The 20602-nt window shown below is 40.7% G+C and overlaps 1 long non-coding RNA gene across 1 annotated transcript; it reads right to left on the bottom strand.

Annotated features, from left to right (window-relative positions):
- Window positions 1–9418: 9418 nt before the first annotated feature.
- Window positions 9419–12138, bottom strand: LOC133420574 (uncharacterized). Its single transcript, XR_009770607.1, has 3 exons — window positions 12003–12138; window positions 10016–10089; window positions 9419–9929 (listed from the first exon to the last, which is right to left on the bottom strand). It is a non-coding gene; the product is annotated as an uncharacterized LOC133420574 (long non-coding RNA).
- Between the last annotated feature and the right edge of the window lie 8464 nt (window positions 12139–20602).

The raw sequence follows: 20602 nt of genomic DNA, 5'->3' as shown, positions 1-20602 counted from the left end.
TCACTTCATTTCACTTCACTTTATTAATTTGTCCCATGAAGGGTGTTTAGGTTTTCAGCAGATATAAACATTCAGCACACATTCATCATACAGCTAAGTTCAGATATAAAAACATACATGATGCGAGCAGGATGCACCAAGCTCATAGTCCACAGAACACAAGGAGGGAGAAACAATAAAAAAAAGGGAGACTACCGATCAGCATAAATCATTTTAAATACATTTCAACAACACAAGTGGCAGCATGGACCAGGTTCTAAACCACAGAGCCACAATTACCACCTCTTCTCTGCAGCGTTCAAAGCCTTAATGGAGAGAGGCGCAAAGGAACATTTGTATCTATTTTTTGTCGCTGGCGGAACAGTTATGCGAAGCTTATATTCTTGGTTAAGAGGGTGAGTATCATCCCTGCCAATGGATTTTGCTTTCTTAAGCACCTGAGAATTAAAAATTTCGTCCAGACTGCTGAACTTCACCCCAGCAACTTTAGAAGCAACACGCACAATTCTCCCCAGGGAGTTTCCGTACCAACAAATGATACAAAATGAAATAACAGATTAAATAAAAGCACTATAAAACATTTTCATCAGGGTTTTGTCTACCTGGAATTTAGACAAAAGAGACGTTGTTGACCTTTTTTGCTAAGCGTATTACAGTTCACATCAAATTTGGGCAGATTATCAATTATAGTGCAGAGATAACTGGTCACTAGTTCAACTGGCTGGTTGTAAAGAATACAACAATAATCAGCTGAGAAACAGTTCAGATTAAGTTGTTTAAACCTTAAGGTAGGGTTAGAACAAATGAATTTGGTTCTGTAAATGCATAAATCTGTGGTATTAAACGTCACAAATGTGCCGGCGGCACCACACCTGTACAAGGTGACGAGTGAGGTGTTTCATGATGACCAGGTGTGAGGCCGTCTGACAGCAACATTTAGATGTCGGACCTCGGAGGAAAGATTCAGTGAAATAACATCAAACTTCTACCAGAACAGAGTTAAATTAGAGAAATTTCCTTCTGTTCACTAGATGAATGTTTGTATTCAACCAGAGGGGTTGATGGGAAATGTAATCTCTGTGCTCAGCTCCGATAGGAGCTCCAGTTTGTTGAAGATTAACAGGTGTGACTCCACCTGCAGAGGCCGACCACACCTGCGCAGGACCTACCGGAAAAACGCAGCTGGAGACGGTTACCATGGTGACAAAACTGCATCTGATCACAGTTACTCCCTGAGACCACGTTCCTGCTGAGTGGAGATCAGCTTCTGTCAATCATTATTGATGATTGATTTGTTTCTGAACAATCTGGGACAGGATTGTTCAAAGGTCCGATGTTCCTGAGAAAAGCAGTTTGGACATGTGAGATAATGACGATGGAGACTCTGTGGGACCTAGATAAGAATAACACCAGGACCAGGGCCAAGACTAAGACCCCCATGGTCTTAGTGAGGACTCGGGTCTCCTGGTCTTAAAGGGATTGTGACATGAAAAACAAATTTTTCTTGATTTTTTGTGTTTTGTTGGGTGTCTTGACATCAATTACACCCAAAAAACAACAAACTTTTAACATTCAGTGTATTGTGTGCTTTCTGGGATTTTCCGCATAACTATGCAAAAACGGCGCATGTGGTTTGGTGGCGGATCGTTACGTAACGATCCGCTAAATCACCGCCCCCTCCACCCAGCTCCCTGTCTCCTCTCCTCTCCAGCGCACCATAAAGGCTGATTTATGGTTCCGCGTTACACCGACGCAGAGCCTACGGGGTAGGGTTACGCGGCGACGCGCACGGACGCTGAACCCTACGGCGTAGGCTCTGCGTCGATTTAACGCGGAACCATAAATGAGGCTTAACACGGAGCTGTTTAGAGCAGGGGTATTCAATTAGATTCGGCCGGGGGCCACATCTGCAAAAGGACTGTATGTAGAGGGCCGCACAATTTGAAAATTTGGGGGTTTTCAAAATGTAATTTGCACTCAAAGACGAAGACTTATTTATATATAATACATTTGTATTATACATTTGAATATATCTAGTTTACATATGAATTATGTATTAATTGTCTCCAGATTTAGTCATTGTGAATGTTAAATATAATATTCAGATAAAGAAATATTATTTTAAATGCAATTTCATTTTGAAACCATGCATTGTGCAAACTTAATGAAGTTGATATTGACCTACTTTTAATAAAACACGCCATAATGACAAAGCACCACTTTCCACCAAGATTTCCTTATTTGAATATTATATTAAACATTGAGCACAAGCATTTCAGTCCATAGTAGTCAGTTTGATGTTATAAATAAGGAACCAAAATATTAACCATAAGCTCCTTTATTAATGAAACATCTGTGCATAATATCAGCAAAACAAAACAATCACATGAAATTATAGGAGGCTTAGAAGTTCCATCTGAAATGCAAAGTCCTCACTTATTCAAATGAAAAAAATGTCAGGCCAATCCTAGAAGCCTATGTCAACAAGTCCTCTGTACAACGGAGGTTAATAATAATGTGACAAACATTAACACTGTGCAACACTGGCAAAAAATCTGAAGTAAAAAACATCTCCAACAGAGATTAACATGTACAAACACTATGCATCGTTAACCAACTAAAAAAAGGCTACCAAGCATCTTAAACTTAAATGCTATATGCATTCTCTGCACACATTACAAATAAAAATCGCACCTTGTGTGAACGCATTCCTGGCATATCTGTCTGCCCGTCTGTCTGCATGTGTCTCAAGGCTGCTCGTCAGCCAGCGGTGTGCAGCAGGCCAACAAAATTACGCACAGCGCAGCGCAGGTGCATCACTATTATTTAAAAAAAAAAAAAAAAAAAAAAAAAAAAAAATTTTTTTTTTTTTTTTTTTTTTTCAACAAACAACCCCTTTTTTGAAATATGACCAGGGGCCACATAAAAGCTCCTGGCGGGCCGCATGTGGCCCGCGGGCCGCCAATTGAATAGCCCTGGTTTAGAGCCTCTTTTGTTCTAATCACCGGAGGACAACTGCTAAGAAGACCCGCGGCCACTGACTGGACTTAAGATAAGGGGACAGTGCTGCTTGCATGCCTTTATTTTTATGATTGTTTGCTGTGGACTGTCTGCTTCGCCCTGCTGCTTTTCCGTGCATGCTTCGCCTGTCGCTCCCGGCTTAACTCTCCGACGCCGCTGTGAGCGTATGGCTGGAGGAGGAGGAGGTTTGGAGGAGGAGCGGAGCAATGATTGACAGGAAAGGGGGGAAAGGAAGCATTTTTCACGGCGCAAAAAAACACTGTAATAAAAAGCCAGGAAAAGAGTACTAGAGTGAAGTTTTTCTTATTACACTCTTTTAGACACATTTTATTGCTCAGTGGTTCTGCTCTTACCAGGTCAGATTCCTCTCACTAGGGGAGTTTTTACCTGCCATTGTTTATGTTATGTTTATGTAATAATTGCTCGGGGGTCATGTTCTGGTCTCTGGAAAGATCCTAGAGACAACTTCTGTTGTAATAGACGCTATATAAATAAAATAAAATTGAATTGAATTGAATTGAATTGAATTGAATTGAATTGAATTGAATTGAATTGAATTGAATTGAATTCCTGTAGCTTGTGTAGCTTTTGTTTTGTTTTTTATTCATATATGGAAAGGATTTTATATAAGCCACCAGGCTTCTTCCTTTCCTTGCAATGTTTTTTCATTTTTTGTTCAATTTGTCTTATATTGCTAAATAAAAAAGAAAAGAAAGAAAGAAAGAAAGAAAGAAAGAAAGAAAGAAAGAAAGAAAGAAAGAAAGAAAGAAAGAAAGAAAGAAAGAAAGAAAGAAAGAAAGAAAGAAAGAAAGAAAGAAAGAAAGAAAGAAAGAAAGAAAGAAAGAAAGAAAAGAAAAGAAAATTCCTCCGGTGAGGGACGGCAGTGTGGTGGGTTGGGAAGGCGGTTGTGGGATAAGGGTGGACTGTGACTGTTGATGTGGCTAGGCAGGACAGGAAAGCACAGAGTACACCTAATACTCACATCAGTGCCAGTACTGCAGTATGTGAATACAGTATTTTGGTAGGCAGTCCTAGTACACTCTCATGGCAGTCAATTTGCAAAACCTTTTACGTCTCATGATGGTTCATTTTAACCCCTCGTGTCTCATGATGGTTGTGTTAGGATTCTGCTGTGTGTGAGTTCCTGTTCCCAGAGAGGATCTTTGCTGCAGAGCTCCAGTTGCTCAGGCTGCTGCACACCTGGAGCTGAGCATCTCGTCGGGGAGGCTGGTGGAACATCTACTCCCTGCTGCACGAATATTTCCTACCTGAAGCTCTTGTGTGTCTCTTGGTTTCTTCTCAGAATCAGAATCAGAATCATGTTTATTTGGCCAGGTCAGGTCAGACAAGACAGGGAATTTGACTCGATTATTTTCGCTCACTGTACTGTAAATAGGTAATAGACAAATGACAGCTCTTATTAACATATATACATTTTTTTTTAAAGTGAAAGGTGCAGCAGTATGAGGTAGGCATGATTATTGAAAGGTGTATTGTCACAGCATATGATTGTGTTATTATTATTATTATTGTTATTAGTGTTATTATTATTATTGCACAGTGATTGATTACTCTGAGACTATGAGTGATGAGAGTTCATCAGAGCAGCAGCTTGGGGGAAGAAACTGTCTTTATGTTGGAGGTTTTAGTGTACAGAGCTCTGTAGATCCGTCCAGAGGGGAGGAGTTCCAACAGACTGTGTCCTGGGTGTGAGGGGTCTGCAGAGATGCTACCTGGCCGTTTTTCCTGGTCCTAGACCGGTACAGATCCTGGATAGATGGGAGGTTAGTCCCAATTATCCTCCCTGCACTCTGTCTTCTGGGATAATCTCATTCTGTGAACTGCCAAGCACAGCCTGATGTCCTCGGCTTCGCCAGCCTGCCCCCGCTCTCCGGTGTTAAGCTCTCGTCTCATTCATCTCTGGACTGTTGCAGTCTCTCTGGAGCCCCAGTATTCCCCAGGGACCAAGGATCCATCCTGCAACACACTATTCTGGTTTACACCAACAATAAAGAACTTACCTTTACTTTGTCTCTGTGTGATTCTTCATGTGGGCCAGGACCTTCCACCCATCATGACAGCTTCATTTGAACCCCTTTTTACGTCTCACGATGGTTCATAGTGCACCAGTGGTGGCCGGCCACTAGAGGGCGCTAGTACACCACCCCACCACTCACCACAAATAAATAAATACATACAATATTTCCAAATATGTGTTTATACTTTTTTCAGTCCTGCTGCCCTCCGTCTATCACAAGGTGCAGCAGAGTAGAAAAATAGAGAAAGAGAAATTAAATTCAGTGTAGTCACTTAAAGCAACGCCAGGAGGAGGACGTTTCAGAAAAAAGTTTAATGCCAAGTTAAACACACACAAGGAATTTGTTGTGGTGTTTGTTTCAGGAGAAGCTGGATGTGAAACAGGTTGACTTGATCAGCCAAACATTGCTTTCTAATCAAATCAATCTTTATTTGTATAGCACCTTTCATGCATAAAAAATGCAGCACAAAGTGCTTTACATAAAAACAATACAAAAACATAAAACTTATTAAAGATTAAGACTAAAGATGAATACAAGACAGAGTAGTAAGATCTAATAAAAATAGGGGTGAGCATAGAAAATTATAAAGAGTCAGTTAAAAGCCTGATTAAAGAGATGGGTCTTGAGCCTCTTTTTAAAAACATCAACATTCTCTGCAGCCCTCAATCAACCATCGACCAAGTCTTTGTCCAGGGAATCATGCAGCACTTCAGACAACATACGAAATATCAGGTACATTAATATGTTTAACATTTCTGATATTGTGTTATTCCCTGTGATGCTTGAACTTAAACATTTTTTGTTATTTTATCTGTCCTGTGACCTCCAGGTGACCTTCGGAGCTGGGCTACAGAGGTGAGATAGAAGCCAGGTGTGTGCTGTTGGTCTTTTACAATGTTTTTATTCACAGTGGTGTATTGTGCAAATGGGGAAGTGGGGAACACACCTTAGAATAGAGACCATGTAATAGCAATATAATAGTCTATTTGTATAGAGGTGCTATGTTAATTTGTATTTTATCTTAAATTAAATGAACACAATGCATAAAATAATTATTTTTTATATATTTGATTGTGTAGGTAAAGCTGACATGCGTTGGCCGTGCTCTCTCTGGAGAAGAAACCTGTCAAAAACATCCCTGACTTTAACCAGAGTCATTGAGAAATGAGCTTCTCTCAAGGATAGAAGGCCAAACTTTTATGTACAAAAAAAACTGCATTATAATGTTGCTATTGTTAATGTAATTTGTTAAAAAAAACACTGATGTGATACTTTAGTACATTATTTGGTTGCTTTTTGGTATATGTCCATTTTGGAGTTTGGTATAACCCCCCCCCCCGGAGAAAATTACACCAGTCGCTGTAATAAACCCGTCATGTCTTACTAGGGTTAATTTTGAACCCTTGATGTCTCATGATTTAAAATTTTAAACCCTTCCACCCTTCCAACACACTGCAATGTTATATTGATGGGAATTTTGCAGGTTAGTTAGTTAGTTAATATTTATTTCGGTCAATCACAAACATAAAAATCAACAAACAAGATAACACAGGGTTTTCCCTGGTCAACATTGTGATTATTTTGACCGAAAAGGTAATAATAGTAATAATAATAATAACGATGATGATAATAATAATAGTAATAATAGCTCTGAAAACAGAAAGTGAAAAGATGCTAAGGAAACTGACAAAACCAATTTAAGTTGTCATTTTATCTCATGCATGTGTGCATTCTTCTTTGTTTGCTATGTTATATATATATATATAGGTTCAGTGGGAGATAGAAAAGATAGGACACATTATAAATCCTGAGGGAAAGTTAATCGTTTATTGGTTTTTGGCTTCACGTTCATTTGTACAAAAATGACCACATTCATTCACAAACACTGAAACATCCTGTTTTCTAAACAGTTTACTAGTAAAGCAACTGGTAGGTTTTCAGTTAACAGCGGAGAAAACAGCAGGAAGTATTTCCGATCACATGGCAAATGTTGTTCACCAGTTGGACAGAGATTTCAGTTTGGTCATGTGACGCTTTCCCTGCATAGAAACCATAGATTGGTATCAGAAGTGGCTGTGGCCACTGACATCATTTAGTTTTGACTTATTTTCAAAGCTGGACTCCAACATTTAGTCGTCAATGTTCAGTCTTTCTGGAACCACATACAACTTTTTGCCTTAATATTTTTAACTTGTAAGCTTAGGGCTTAGAACCACTGAGCCATACACTTAGGTTTGGATTGCCATCACATCAATTTACAGTAAAGTCTGTTAGTTTTTAACAGAAGTCTGTAGGAACATTACCTATTGGCCATTAGTGGTGTTACATTTTTAGGAACTGTGCGTTGGCTTTGCTTTTATCAGTGTCCATCTTTGATATTCAGTCTGTGTTTGAAACTGACAGCAAACACAAAAACAAACCAGAATGACAGAAACCCAAAGGTTTCCAGTCCCATCCATACAGTCACATAAGAAAAGTTCCACTCATTCTACATGTGTTCCTCTACAGCTATAACTCAAACTCCTGACACTCTCCTAGTGCATTATGGGAACCTGTTCTCACTCCCAACTCATCAAATATGACAAGAAGTTGCAGCGTCAGGTTTCAATGCATGATTAAATATAAACACAGAAAATACGCAGTATTCTGTATGGATACCACAGTATTATGTGGCCAGCTGAGAGATGTAATCTCTCTAGGGCGTCCTGGGTCTGTCTTGGGGACTCCCAGTTGGACATGCCTGGAACTCCTCCCCAAGGAGGCGTCCAGGAGACATCACCACCTCAACCGTCTGCTCTGGATGTGGAGGAGCAGCGACTCCACTCAGAGCCTCTCCTGGATGGTTAAACGTCTCCTCCCGTCTGAGGGAGAGTCCAAAACCCTGAAGAGGAACCTCATCTCAGCCACTTGTATCCTTCACGTGGCTCCTTCAGTCACTACCCACAGTCCCATAGGTGAGGGCAGGAACGTAGATCCACCAGCAAAAAGAGTTTCACCCTTCTCTTCTCCACAACACACTGGGAGTGAGATGGTATCTATCTATCTATCTATCTATCTATCTATCTATCTATCTATCTATCTATCTATCTATCTATCTATCTATCTATCTATCTATCTATCTATCTATCTATCTATCTATCTATCTATCTATCTATCTATCCTTTCAAATAGACCTATAGAGGGTTTGCATTGACGTCACTTCCCCACTGGACCAGCCCCCTTACTCGCACTGAGTGGCAAAACATCAGCAAAAACAGCTGCAACTACTGGAGAAGACGGGATAACAGCTGATTATCGGCTTAAATTAAAGGCAGTTGGACTTGACAGTGACCCGTACAGTTACCCCAAGAACCAGTGGTCCATGGACATTAATATTTGGCCACGAATCGAGTTTCCTGATATTTATGTGTACCGTATTTTCGGGACTATAAGCCGCACCTGCATATAAGCCGCATCCGCTCTATTTAAAAAAAAATAATTTTAAAAAGATATACAAGCCGCATCCACTCTATTTAAAAAAAAAAGATATGCAAGCCGCAGATATTTATGTCGTTAGATTAAATATTTACTTAATGCACAGAATGATTTTGAACTGTAAATGATATACATGTATGTACCTAAATAGATCCTTTTTAACACGGCAGCAACTTTGCTGATTAAAACGGGACAGAACCAAGAGAAAATAACCAGTATTTATTTATCTGTTTGAAATCGGCTTCTACCTACTTCTATCTGCTAAAGAAGAAGTAGCGTATTCTTCCATGCATTTATTTTGTCTTAGTTTTGATTCTAATTCTGGTTAGAGCACCCCGAGCGGTGGAAAAAAAATCCACAGAATAGCCGCACCTTTGTATAAGCCACATGGTTCAAAACCTATGAAAAAAGTAGCGGCTTATAGTCCAGAAAATACCGTACTTCATTTCTACGCCGGGGAAATACACGAAGCAAAGCTTGAAGGCTTACAAAAGTCTTGACGCTTGGTCCGACTTCAAGGCAGGATTTGTTGGTGAAATTAAACTGATGAGGACACCGAACTTTATGATTTGACCGTTTAACGTTAGCTACCCAAAAATCCAACATTACCTGATACAAAATGGGAACCGCAAATCCACGTTTCGGAGCCTGGAATCCAGTTGTTTCTGCGAATTGCAACGATCCATTTGTCTCTCTTAAGCTTATTTTTCGGCAGTCTGTAAAACGAAAACTCTGATTTCTTGCTAAATCTATGAGTACAGTCGATCGCAGAACAGCTCTTTCCCATTTTAGATGTTTTCCAGTTTCTCAAACTGAAAGTTTACGCTGCCACTCAGTGTTTCTGCCAGTCAGTGGGCGTAACCTGCTGTGAAGTCGCAACCTGTGACGTCATGCACATTCCTTCTATTGCTGGGTTTCGTTTGGTTGGGGAACATGAACCCCCCGAACACCCTCTATGACTCTGGAGGAGTAACACGAGAACCTGATCAGGTTCATCTCCTCATCACGGTTTCAGAAGTTTTGATTCAAACCAGACTTTTGTTTTTGTTCCGATGTGTCTGGCTGGCTCTGCTGACACAGGAAGTCCCGGTGTGCTAACCCGGTACACACAGGTGAGGAGTCTTTCCGACATCTGATTGGCTGGCCGAAGGGGCTGCAGCCTGACCTCACCGACTAACCCTAACTAACCCTGACCTAATGCTAGCCTGCATCTGCTGAACCTGTCTAGCTAAGCCTGAACTAAAGCCCTCGCCTGGGCTCTCGGGGGCAGGATCGGACCCGCTCCACATCTGGACGGCAGGTGGGCGGAGCGCTGGATCAGGAGCAGGATCACTGCTGTGAGGAACTCGCAACACTCTGAAGTTCAGACAGTCTTCATTCAAGCCAGGAACACATCTGCAAACAGGAAAACAGGTAGTAGTGTCAGGGTAAGTAGGTTCTTCACTTAGGCTGACAGGTCTGATGAGGGAGGGGCTTCTCACGTTTGTGTGAACGCTTTCTGGTGAGGAGCCAAGTGAGGACCAGACCCAGCAGGAACAGGAACACAGACACAAATCTGCAGACAGACAACACAGCATGTAACCAATCATGTGCTGGTCAGGTCTGGCTGCTCAGCCAATCAGCTGCTTTACACAAAAAGATTGTAATAAAATGCATTAAAAGGTAAGAGAGAGTTGTGATTCCATTAAAATTTGAAACTTTATGTTTAGGATTAATACCGGACACTGTCAAGGGGCCTGAAAACAAATACACAATATTTTATCACTAGCTTGCAAAAAAGCTATCACAAGGAACTGGTTGTCAAAGAATTCTCCAACAGTTGAAGATTGGATTAAGGTTGTCCAGTATATCTTTAAAATGGAGAAGCTAACTTTTTTTTAAGACAGGAACAAAACCAGTTTGAGGGTCTCTGGGAAAACTGAATAAGCTTTATCACAACATCTAAATATATTACTGAATGATGCATAATTAAAACAAACCCCAGTTCCTAACTCCACTCAGAGAGTTCTGTTCATCTGTTTATTTGCAATTTTTCTTAACTTTCTTTCTTTTATCTTTTCATAAGAGTTATACTTGGATGCAATGTTTTACCGTTTTACAATTATATTTTGTTTTATTATTATCAGTACAGTTATCAACCAAAGGTTTTGTTTACAGATATATATGAAGGTCAAAGAGTTTGCATGAGGTAAATGTATATATTGGTTCTATAACTATTGTTGTCGACCGATAACTTGTGCTGATGGTGTACCAAAGAATTTGTATTTTTTATTTATTTTATTATTTTATTTATTCATTTTATTTTTATTTTTTTTCCCGAGGGGGGTATTTAGTATTTTAAGGTGACTTCTCAGAATCTTTGAGGGACGAAAGTGAAAATCCCTTTTTTGCTATCCCCTTACAAATGCATCTTCTTTTTGATTTCTTCTTGATTTATTTATTTATTTGGTATTAGTTTTGGATTGACTTTACATCAGATTTTGGATGATGATTTGTTCTATTTATTGATTGATTGATTTATTTTTTATTTTCTCCTTCACTTCTTTTTTAATGAAAAAAAATACTCAATTGATACTGTAATGATGTGCAACTTGTATAACTGACTTTTTTTGTTTAATAACAAAAAAGTAAGAGAGTAAAAGCAGAAATGAATGACAGTCAGACATCAGTTAAAAAGAATTAAATGAATGAGATGTTGTGTTTGGTTCTAACTCCGGGCCCAGAAAGTGGGCGTGGCCACGAGGACTTTAGGGTTCTGATTGGTTCATCATGGATCAGCAGATCAGAGATTTATTTTGGTCCTGAACCATTCAGAGATTTATAAACCAGCGGCAGGATTTAAAATCTGTTCTGGGACAGACAGGAAGCCGGTGTAAATATCTAAGACCTGGAGTTATGTAGTCCACTCTCCTGGTCTTAGCGAGGACTGGGGGACTAGTTGCACCAGGTCTTCTAAGGCCACGTTTACACATAGCCGGGTATTTACAAAATCGGATATTTCCCCCCTTTTGAAAAATACCATAATTTACATGAACCCGCATAAATACGCTGTTAAGGTGCTATGAGCAGCCAAACCTACAGGGGGCAGTGTAACGAGAAGCATAAAGTCATGCTAGCCAATCAGAATCCTGGAAAAAACATCAACAAATGACACGAGTAACTTCCAGTTACATCCAAGACGGAACGAGAGTCTTTCGTTTGGAGTGACAGAGAAGTGGAGTTACTTTTAAGTGTGACCTTAGAATATAAAACGAAGAAAATATTGATGGTGGCCAAACAAATTGTAAACCAGGGTCGCACTCATGACGCTGCTGACGTTTCTGTTGCATAAGTTTGAAAAGAGGCGTGCAAGATTTAACAACCGCAATCCTTTTTTCTAAAATTAATGAGTCAGAGATGATCAAAATTGGTTGACTTTAACACATCAATGCTTCAGATTCAGATTCAATCAATGGCAGTGGTTCTTACACAGCTGCGAAGATCATCCACTCAGAAGAAGGAGGAGGGGCTGTGAGAGGAAGAGGAGGAGAGAGAAGAAGATGGGTCAGACTTCCTGTCAATCAACAACTGTGTCGATGGAGGACGGAGAAGCTGCAGGCGAGCTCACCCCTTGAAGGAGCGAAGGTTGGAGCGGTGGTGGCGTTGGTGGTTCTGCTGCCACACACAGAGTCAGCCATCAAAGAGCAGGGAACCAGAGTGGACCGGTGATCAGCTGCAGGATCCAGAGCAGATCAGAACATGAGTCCTCTGACGGACTGATCAGACTTCTGAAATAATCTATCAGCTGTTGCTTCTGGTACATATCAAAAACATGCAAGTTCTATACAAAGAATTATGTTACAGTTCAGAAAATCATAGCTACAGCACCAGACATGCTCTCAGAGGTAACTTTTCACTGCAAACTATGGTAAAAGAACGGTGATTTACAGAACTATGTCTGCATGGAACCCACTTCCCAAATACTTTAAGCAAACTATTAACATAAAAGAATTCAAATTGTTAGTAAAACATCTCCTGAATAGATATATATAAAACTTATTTCATTATTATTATTAAATAAATAAATAATGTAGATAGTATATAGGTATGTGCAGTGGCGCCACCAGGGGGTGGCAAGGGGTGGCCATGGACCCCCCTACAAATTTGATAAAACAACTCAATAAAAAAAAAAAAAACACTTGCCGGTCACATAGATTCTATCGTCAGTTATGCGTTTCATCCCAAATCATTTGGGCCAAGTGCACATCAGTCGGCGTTTCTTTAAGTATTTCTGAGCCTAATAATAAAATAAATAAATAAAAAATAAATTATATATATATATATATATATATATATATATATATATATATATATATATATATATATATATATATATATATATATATATATATATGATATATGATATATTAAAATATATATGATCCATATTATATATTAAAAATGCATATATATATATATATATATATATATATATATACATTCCCGAAGATGAAAGGTTGTGTGAATTATGCAAACTTAATGAAGTGGAAAGTGAATCACATTTTTTGTTATATTGCCCTCTGTATGATGAACTGAGAATTCCATTATTTACCGAAATGTTTGTTAAAAAAACGGAAATGTTCTGGTGCTCTGACGATGATAGAATGGACGGGTTGTTTAGCTTCAATGTTTTTAAGTTGGCTCATTTTGTTTCTGAAGCCTGGAGAAAGCGTCAGGATTGTTTATATGTTTAATTGGTACCAGGTCTGTTGTCTGGCCTTCATTTGCTTTATGTTCCTTTCTGTCTTTTTTGGTGTCTTGTAAGCCCACTCGGGCTGGGCACATCATGTGCATGACACGTAAATAAAAAGTTCAAATCAAATCAAATATATATATATATATGCCTTAGGTTTTTACCAACATGGTATTAACCATTAATATATATGCAGATAAGTTAGAAGGTAGAAAAAAAAAAGTATTTCTGGTCTGTATACCACAACAGTATAATAGAATCCTGTAATGATGGCTTTTAGGTTTGGTGTCCACCCCAAAGATTTAAATGGCCCCCCTATGAAACATTTTTGAAGGCGCCCCTGGGTATGTGTGTATATGTATATATATATATATATATATATATATATATATATATATATATATATATATATATATATATATATATATATATATATATATATATATAATATAAATAAATGAATATGTATTAATTTATTATAGGATCAGTACCAGAATACCAGGGAAAGGCACCATGAGCAGAACCACAACCAGACCTGGGCTCTGTCCCATTCTGGTACTACTGTATGACAAAAACCAGAACCAACAGTACCTGAGCAGTCGGTGCATGGCTGGCATGTCACACCAACCCCCAACTCTTTACTCTGAGCGCAGTTCCTCGTCACAAACATTCCTGCACACACACACACACACACACACACACACACACACATGCATGAGTGTGTTGTCGTCCTACAAACCATTACCATGACTTTCACTGGGAGACATTACCTTCAGGACATAGTGGATTAGGACACGACGCTATGACTCCAGTAATGGAACTCATCAGCACCACAGACACAGCACACACCTGCAAGTACACACACACACACAGACACACACAGTTCAACATGGGGGATAAAGACCAACAGGAAGTGACTGAAAGCTGCAGCAGGTGTAGCAGCAGGTAACTGAGATAAAGTCTGAACTCTGATTGCTGACTCAGAGCAACGGGACTGCACTGATCTGTTGCCTGCATACCTGAGGAAGACACACCCCCTCTACCCTCACCTGTCAGCAACAAACAGGCCTCTGCATGAACCTTCAACCTGACACCACGACTAATTTAAAAAAACATTTTAATGACAAGAACATGTCAAACCACTCTGGACCCTCACAAACTGCTGTAGACCCCTGAAGACCACTTCAGACAAAATTACACCAGATCAGATGGTCGTGAATTCATGAACATCACACGAGAAATCTAACAATCATGTTTTAGACCAAATAGGCCCTTTCAGAATGTTTCAAGGCAGTTTAAATCAGGTGTAAACATTCAAACTCGGACTGCAGTTTAAATCAGGTGTAAACATTCAAACTTGGACTGCAGTTTAAATCAGGTGTAAACATTCAAACTTGGACTGCAGTTTAAATCAGGTGTAAACATTCAAACTTGGATTGCAGTTTAAATCAGGCGTGGTGGCAGGATGAAGCACGACTCCAGAAGTTGGTAAACAAGCCTTTCGGTGCGTCCGAAATGCCATACTAAATAGTATATACTAAAAAGTATACACATGCTGTTTTTGCATACTCATTAGGATGGAATTATGGAATTTCGGACGCAGCCCTTTATTCCCGACAACCAGTACTCGAGTTGTAAAAAGAAATCAGGGGGGATGGTGGATTTTATCATATGGGGACAGATAATTTTTGCTGAATACAAATAATATAATATATTACAAATAATAGCAGTGACCAAAACAGCTGCAGAAATACTGCAGGAATGACATAGCAGCAGTTAAATGCAGCCTTCTGTAAGCTTTAAATATCCACTGGGCTTACATCAAATACATCAAAACACAACAATAAAAAACACTTTTCTGAACTTATCAATATGACTCTGTCCTTCACAGGATAAGTAAAATGGATCACTGCAAAAACTCAAAATCTTAACAAGAATATTTGTGTTATTTCTAGTGAAAATGTCTCATTTTAGTAAAAAAAATCTCATTACACTTAAAACAAGACTCATCACTGGAAAAAACAACAATTTTCATCTGTTTCAAGTAGATTTTCACTTAAAATAAGTAGAAAAATCTGCCAGTGGAACAAGATTTTTTTTGCTTCTAATGAGATGATAAATCTTGTCCCACTGGCAGATTTTTCTACTTATTTCAAGTGAAAATTTACTTGAAACAGGTGAAAATGGTCAAATAAGTTATTTTTCTGGTGTTATTTTTCTGGTGATGACTTTAAATGTTGAAATAGCAGTAAAACCACATTTATTGATGAAATGACATAAGGGATGGAAAGGGGGGGTGGCAGTTTTACAGGGGGGATGATTTTGACCATTTTTATTTCATGGGGGATGCCATCCCCCCTCATCCCCCCTCAACTCGAGTACTGCCGACAACGGAATAACAACTGACCACTGGCAACTGACAGAGAAGACGCGTAACTAAGCAACCATAAATCTCTACGTGACCACGCCCCCTTCCCTACAATCCTGATGGGTGCGAGGTCTGTAATTGTGTCTGCCACGGTGTAAACATTTAAACTCGGACTGCAGTTTAAATCAGTCGTAAACCTTTAAACTTGGACTGCAGTTTAAATCGGTCGTAAACCTTTACACTTGGACTGCAGATTAAATCAGTCGTAAACCTTTACACTCGGACTGCAGTTTAAATCAGATGTAAACATTTAAACTTGGACTGCAGTTTAAATCATGTGCAATTATTTAAACTCAGATTGCAGTTTCAATCAGGTGTAAACATTTAAACTTGGACTGCAGTTTAAATCAGGTGTAAACATTTAAACTTGGACTGCAGTTTAAATCAGGTGTAAAAAGGTGTATCAAAGCACTTCAGATCCAGATTCTTAAATCTGCTCCTGACAATCGACACTTCAATAAATGATCAGTGATCAATACAGATTGACTGCAGGTTGGCTGCTTCACTCACCTCCAGTGGGTTCATCATGTTGTCACGATCAAGTAGGTAGACTCGCTTCAGGTAAAATGAACGCTGGCAGAACTTCAGTGAGCTCTCACAGCAGTTTTATGTCCACATGCACCAAGGAGGAGCCTGGGGGAGGAGGAGGAGGAGGAGGAGGAGGAGGGCTCCTCTGCTGACGAATGCCCTGCCCCTTGACGTCGAGCAACTGCTGTGCTGAGGTTTCTTGGGAAAGGACGTGTGTGTTTCCACAGCAACGCAGCAGTGAAACACACACAAACTGAGATTTTTGAATTTGGGGAGAGATTTTTGAGCTAAAGTCATGCTCTTCATCATCAAACACTGGTCTCTCTGGACTACAAACATGTCTGGATGAAATGGAGACCTGGAGGACTTCCTGTTATCAAACCCAGACTGAGTTTGTTGACTTTGGATCTGCGTTAGAGACTGTGCAGTTAGAGACTGTGCAGTAAGTAGCCGTGGAGGGAATCAATTCCTGTCTCACACTGAAGCAGAAAGCAGTCAATGCACCCATTATTTCTAGATCAGACTCCTTCTTTGTAGGACGTCCTGAAATTACCCTAAACATGCAACAGATTATACAAAATGATGCGACTAAGCTTCTGTTGAGGTTTTTGCAGATTTCTTCAATCTCGTCTATCTTCCTGGATTTCAAGTAAAATTAATTAGTTTAAAGATTAAATTTAGTTCATCGTCTATTGTCATCTAAATGCTCTGATCCCACACTTCAGCAGGGATTGATAGTGTCTTGTGTTGGGTTCCAGTTCTTTCATAATTGAGAGCCAGTAGGCAAGATCTGACCACTAGGACCTGGATCCAGCCCTGCAGTTCCTCTACCGACCACTAGGGTCCAGATCCAGACCTGCAGGTCCACAGCCAGGTGAGAAGTGGGCGGGTTGGGGTGAAGCTGCTGTGACGTACTCGATTGCGCAACCCCTTTGTTCATGTCGGCGGAGATGAGAAATCAGTTGGAGCCGCGAGCGGCTGAGAGTAAAACAGAACCCCTATGGATCTGATCGTTCCTTATCACCCGTCTACATCACCATTACAATACTTATACTAGTCATCATATCTTCTGCTCTCTGAAACACATGTTAATGCTCAATAGTACACATATATGGTTCTATATTTGCATTATACTAAGATGCATTCATTTTCAATGGCGTTTGTCCTTAATGGCTCTTTCCCCCTTACATTACTTTTACTTTTATACTTTAAGTAGTTTTGAAACCAGTACTTTTATACTTTTACTTGAGTAAAAAACTTGAGTTGATACTTCCACTTCTACAGGAGTATTTTTAAACTCTAGTATCTATACTTCTACCTGAGTAATGAATGTGAATACTTTTGACACCTCTGCTCACCAGCTTTAAAACTTTTAAAACAGCTTTTAAAACAGCTTTTAAAAGTGATAAGTGAGCTCACTCACTCACTCCCTTATCACTCACACCAGGTTCCGCTCAGTGATTGCCACTACGCCACACCCACAGTTTAAAGCCATCACAGACAGTGAGGTGCACATCACTGGATGAAATTGTTTCATTTTTTAATGCAGTGTGGGAATGTGGGAAGTTGTCTGTAGAGTGGAAGCATGCAGTTGTAGTCCCAATTCTGAAACCGGGCAAAGACCCTTCAAGCCCAAATTCATACAGACCTATAGCTTTGACTTCTGTTTTGTGTAAAACAATGGAAAGGATGGTTACTAATAGGCTAGTCTATTACTTGGAAAGTAGGGGGATATTTGTAGAATCAATCAGTGGCGTGGAGGGTGATGACGTCAGATATAGTCCCGGCTCAGCCCGGTTAGAACCTCGGCAGAATGGTTACAGAAAAAGTATCTGCTTGGCACGGGTCCACCCGCTTTGGCCCGTAGTGGAAAAGTGCAAGACGGGGGCGTGGCGGGTAGAAGCGAGCTGAGTAGGTACTAGTGGAAAAGCGCCATTACTGACCACTAGGATCTGGATCCAGACTTGCGGTTCTACTATTAAGGCGGGAGGGGGGGCATTCCTGGTCCTCGAGGGCCGCTGTCCTACAGGTTTTACATGATGACAAGCTGATCAAGATGATTAATTAGAATCAGGTGTGTTAAAGCAGGGAAACATCTAAAACCTGCAGGACACCTGCCCCCGGGACCAGGAATGCCCACCCCTGTACTAAGGTCCGGATCCAGACCTGAAGTTCCTCTACTGACCAGTAGGACCTGGCTCTAGACCTGCAGTTCCTAGAGTTAGGATCCAGACCTTCTGTCATGGTTTTTGGACCCTGACCCACATGCAAAACACTTTTAGTAAGAAAAGGGTTTTCAGGAGTTTATTTCTGAAGATAACAATGACTGTGCTGGGCACGGTTTGTTTTGGAGTAAGGTGGATTCGGGCACTTGTTGAGATGATGAAAGATCCACCAGGCACGGATGTACAGTGTGGGATCAGGCAGGACGAGTCCAGGTGGAGGCATGCCAAGTTAATGGAGACAGCTGAATCCTGAACTCAAAGTGAGGTCCAGTGCCGAGTAGGTTGGAGAGCAGACACGTTCTGCTGTAGCTGAGGGGAGGAAGTCCAGAATCTTCACGGAGGGTTTGCAGTTGGTCAAACAGCAGCCAGGAGGTTGCAAATATTAGGTCCAGAATGCATGTGGAGGTAACCTATGAAAATGCAAGTAGAGAAATGAAATGAAAATGAATGCGCTAGATAAAAAACATTAAGCAATAAAACATATTACCATTGATAAACCAGCAATTAAGGGACCATATAAGTTAAAGTGCTAGGTGCTTAAGTGGTAGAGTTTGTAAAGTGCTGATGCAAATTACACATTGCCCTAGAGGTAACCTTTTGGTGCTTTTACTCGCCTCGCCTCGCCTCGCCTCGCCTCGCCTCACCTCGCCCTCGTTTCTTTTCAATACCCAGATCGGAAGTAGGAGCGAAGCTGCTGTGACATACACGATTGTGCAATTGGGCCAACCCCCTGACCAATCGGTGGCGTGTAGAACTTAGAACCTCGGCAGAGTAGATACAGAAAAAGTATCTACTTGGCAAGTTAGACCCCTAGTGGAAAGGATCGAGTCGGGCTGAATAGGTACTAGTGGAAAATTACCATTTGAGGAACACAAGATGGTTCAGTTGAGGAACAGGCTTGGAGTTACCACAGTATGATAACACTATGGCACCGAAGGGCTGGCAACAGGCTCTTCTTATCCTCCTTACGACTTGATCACCTGCAATGCATAGCTGCTGCAGTCCACCCTCCTGTAGAGCTGCTACTCCACGAGCCCGTCTGGTGGAGGACTGCACAGACTCTTCCTCAGATCCCAGCACCTTTGTTCCTCTACAGACCACTAGGGTCTGGATCCAGACCTGTAGTTCCTCTACAGACCACTAGGGGTCTGGTTCCAGATGTACAGTTTCACTACCGACCATGAGGGTCCGGATCGAGACCATCGGTTCTACTACGGACTACGAGGGTCCAGATATGGACTTGGGGTTGACCACAAGGATCTGGATCTAGATCTGCGGTTCCTCTACTAACCATTAAGGTCCGGATCCAAGACTGCGTTTACATGCAGTCAATAATCCTTTTCTAACCGGAATATTGGCAATAACCCGGTTTTGCACGGCTATGTAAACACCAATAACTCCTTTGAATAACCGGAATTTGCTCATATTCCGGTTTTTAAAAACCCGAACATGACCCCTGGTGTACTCCTTTTATAACCCGAATATTCAGTCATGTATAGCCTAACGGAATATCCCCATCAAAAGGAACAGGAATTTGTCTTCTGCGCATGTTCTTTTCGCAAGGAATCTTATAATATGGTATAATATAGTACTTATAAACTCATAAACATGGCGAAACGCAAGACCACGCCACACTTTTGGAGTGAGGAGGAGACTACTGTATTTTCCCGACCATTCGGCACACCGTGTAAAAAGGCGCACCCTCAGTTTTGTGTGTAATTTTTGGATTTAAAACACACATTATGCGCACCGTCCCAAAAGGCGCAGTCTACAGACACGGAGCTGCACACACGCGCGGCGCAAAACACATACGCGCGCCGCAAAACACACACACCCGCTGCAGAACACACACACAAGCACACAAGTGTGCTTATTTAAAAATAGAGCGGGAGCAAAACTTAGTTTGATTGTATTTTATTTCAGTTTTTACATTAATCAAACCCTTCAAAGTCCTCATTCTCTGTTTCTGCATTAAAGAGCTCCGCTAATTCAGCTGCGCCAGTCTGAATTTCCTCGCTGTCAGTCACTTTCTGTGCCGTGCGGCCCCTCGGACATGCCGGCTTTTGCAAAAGCCCGAACAACAGTCCCAGCAGACACAGTCCCAGCAGACACGTTAGCCCACATTCACCTTTATAATGACTCTGGCTGGAAAAGG

Source organism: Cololabis saira, chromosome 20 (assembly GCF_033807715.1).
Source record: "Cololabis saira isolate AMF1-May2022 chromosome 20, fColSai1.1, whole genome shotgun sequence".
NCBI classification, from domain to species: Eukaryota; Metazoa; Chordata; class Actinopteri; order Beloniformes; family Belonidae; genus Cololabis; species Cololabis saira.
Note: the sequence above shows the minus strand (reverse complement) of the source record. Positions and strands in the feature narration are given on the sequence as shown.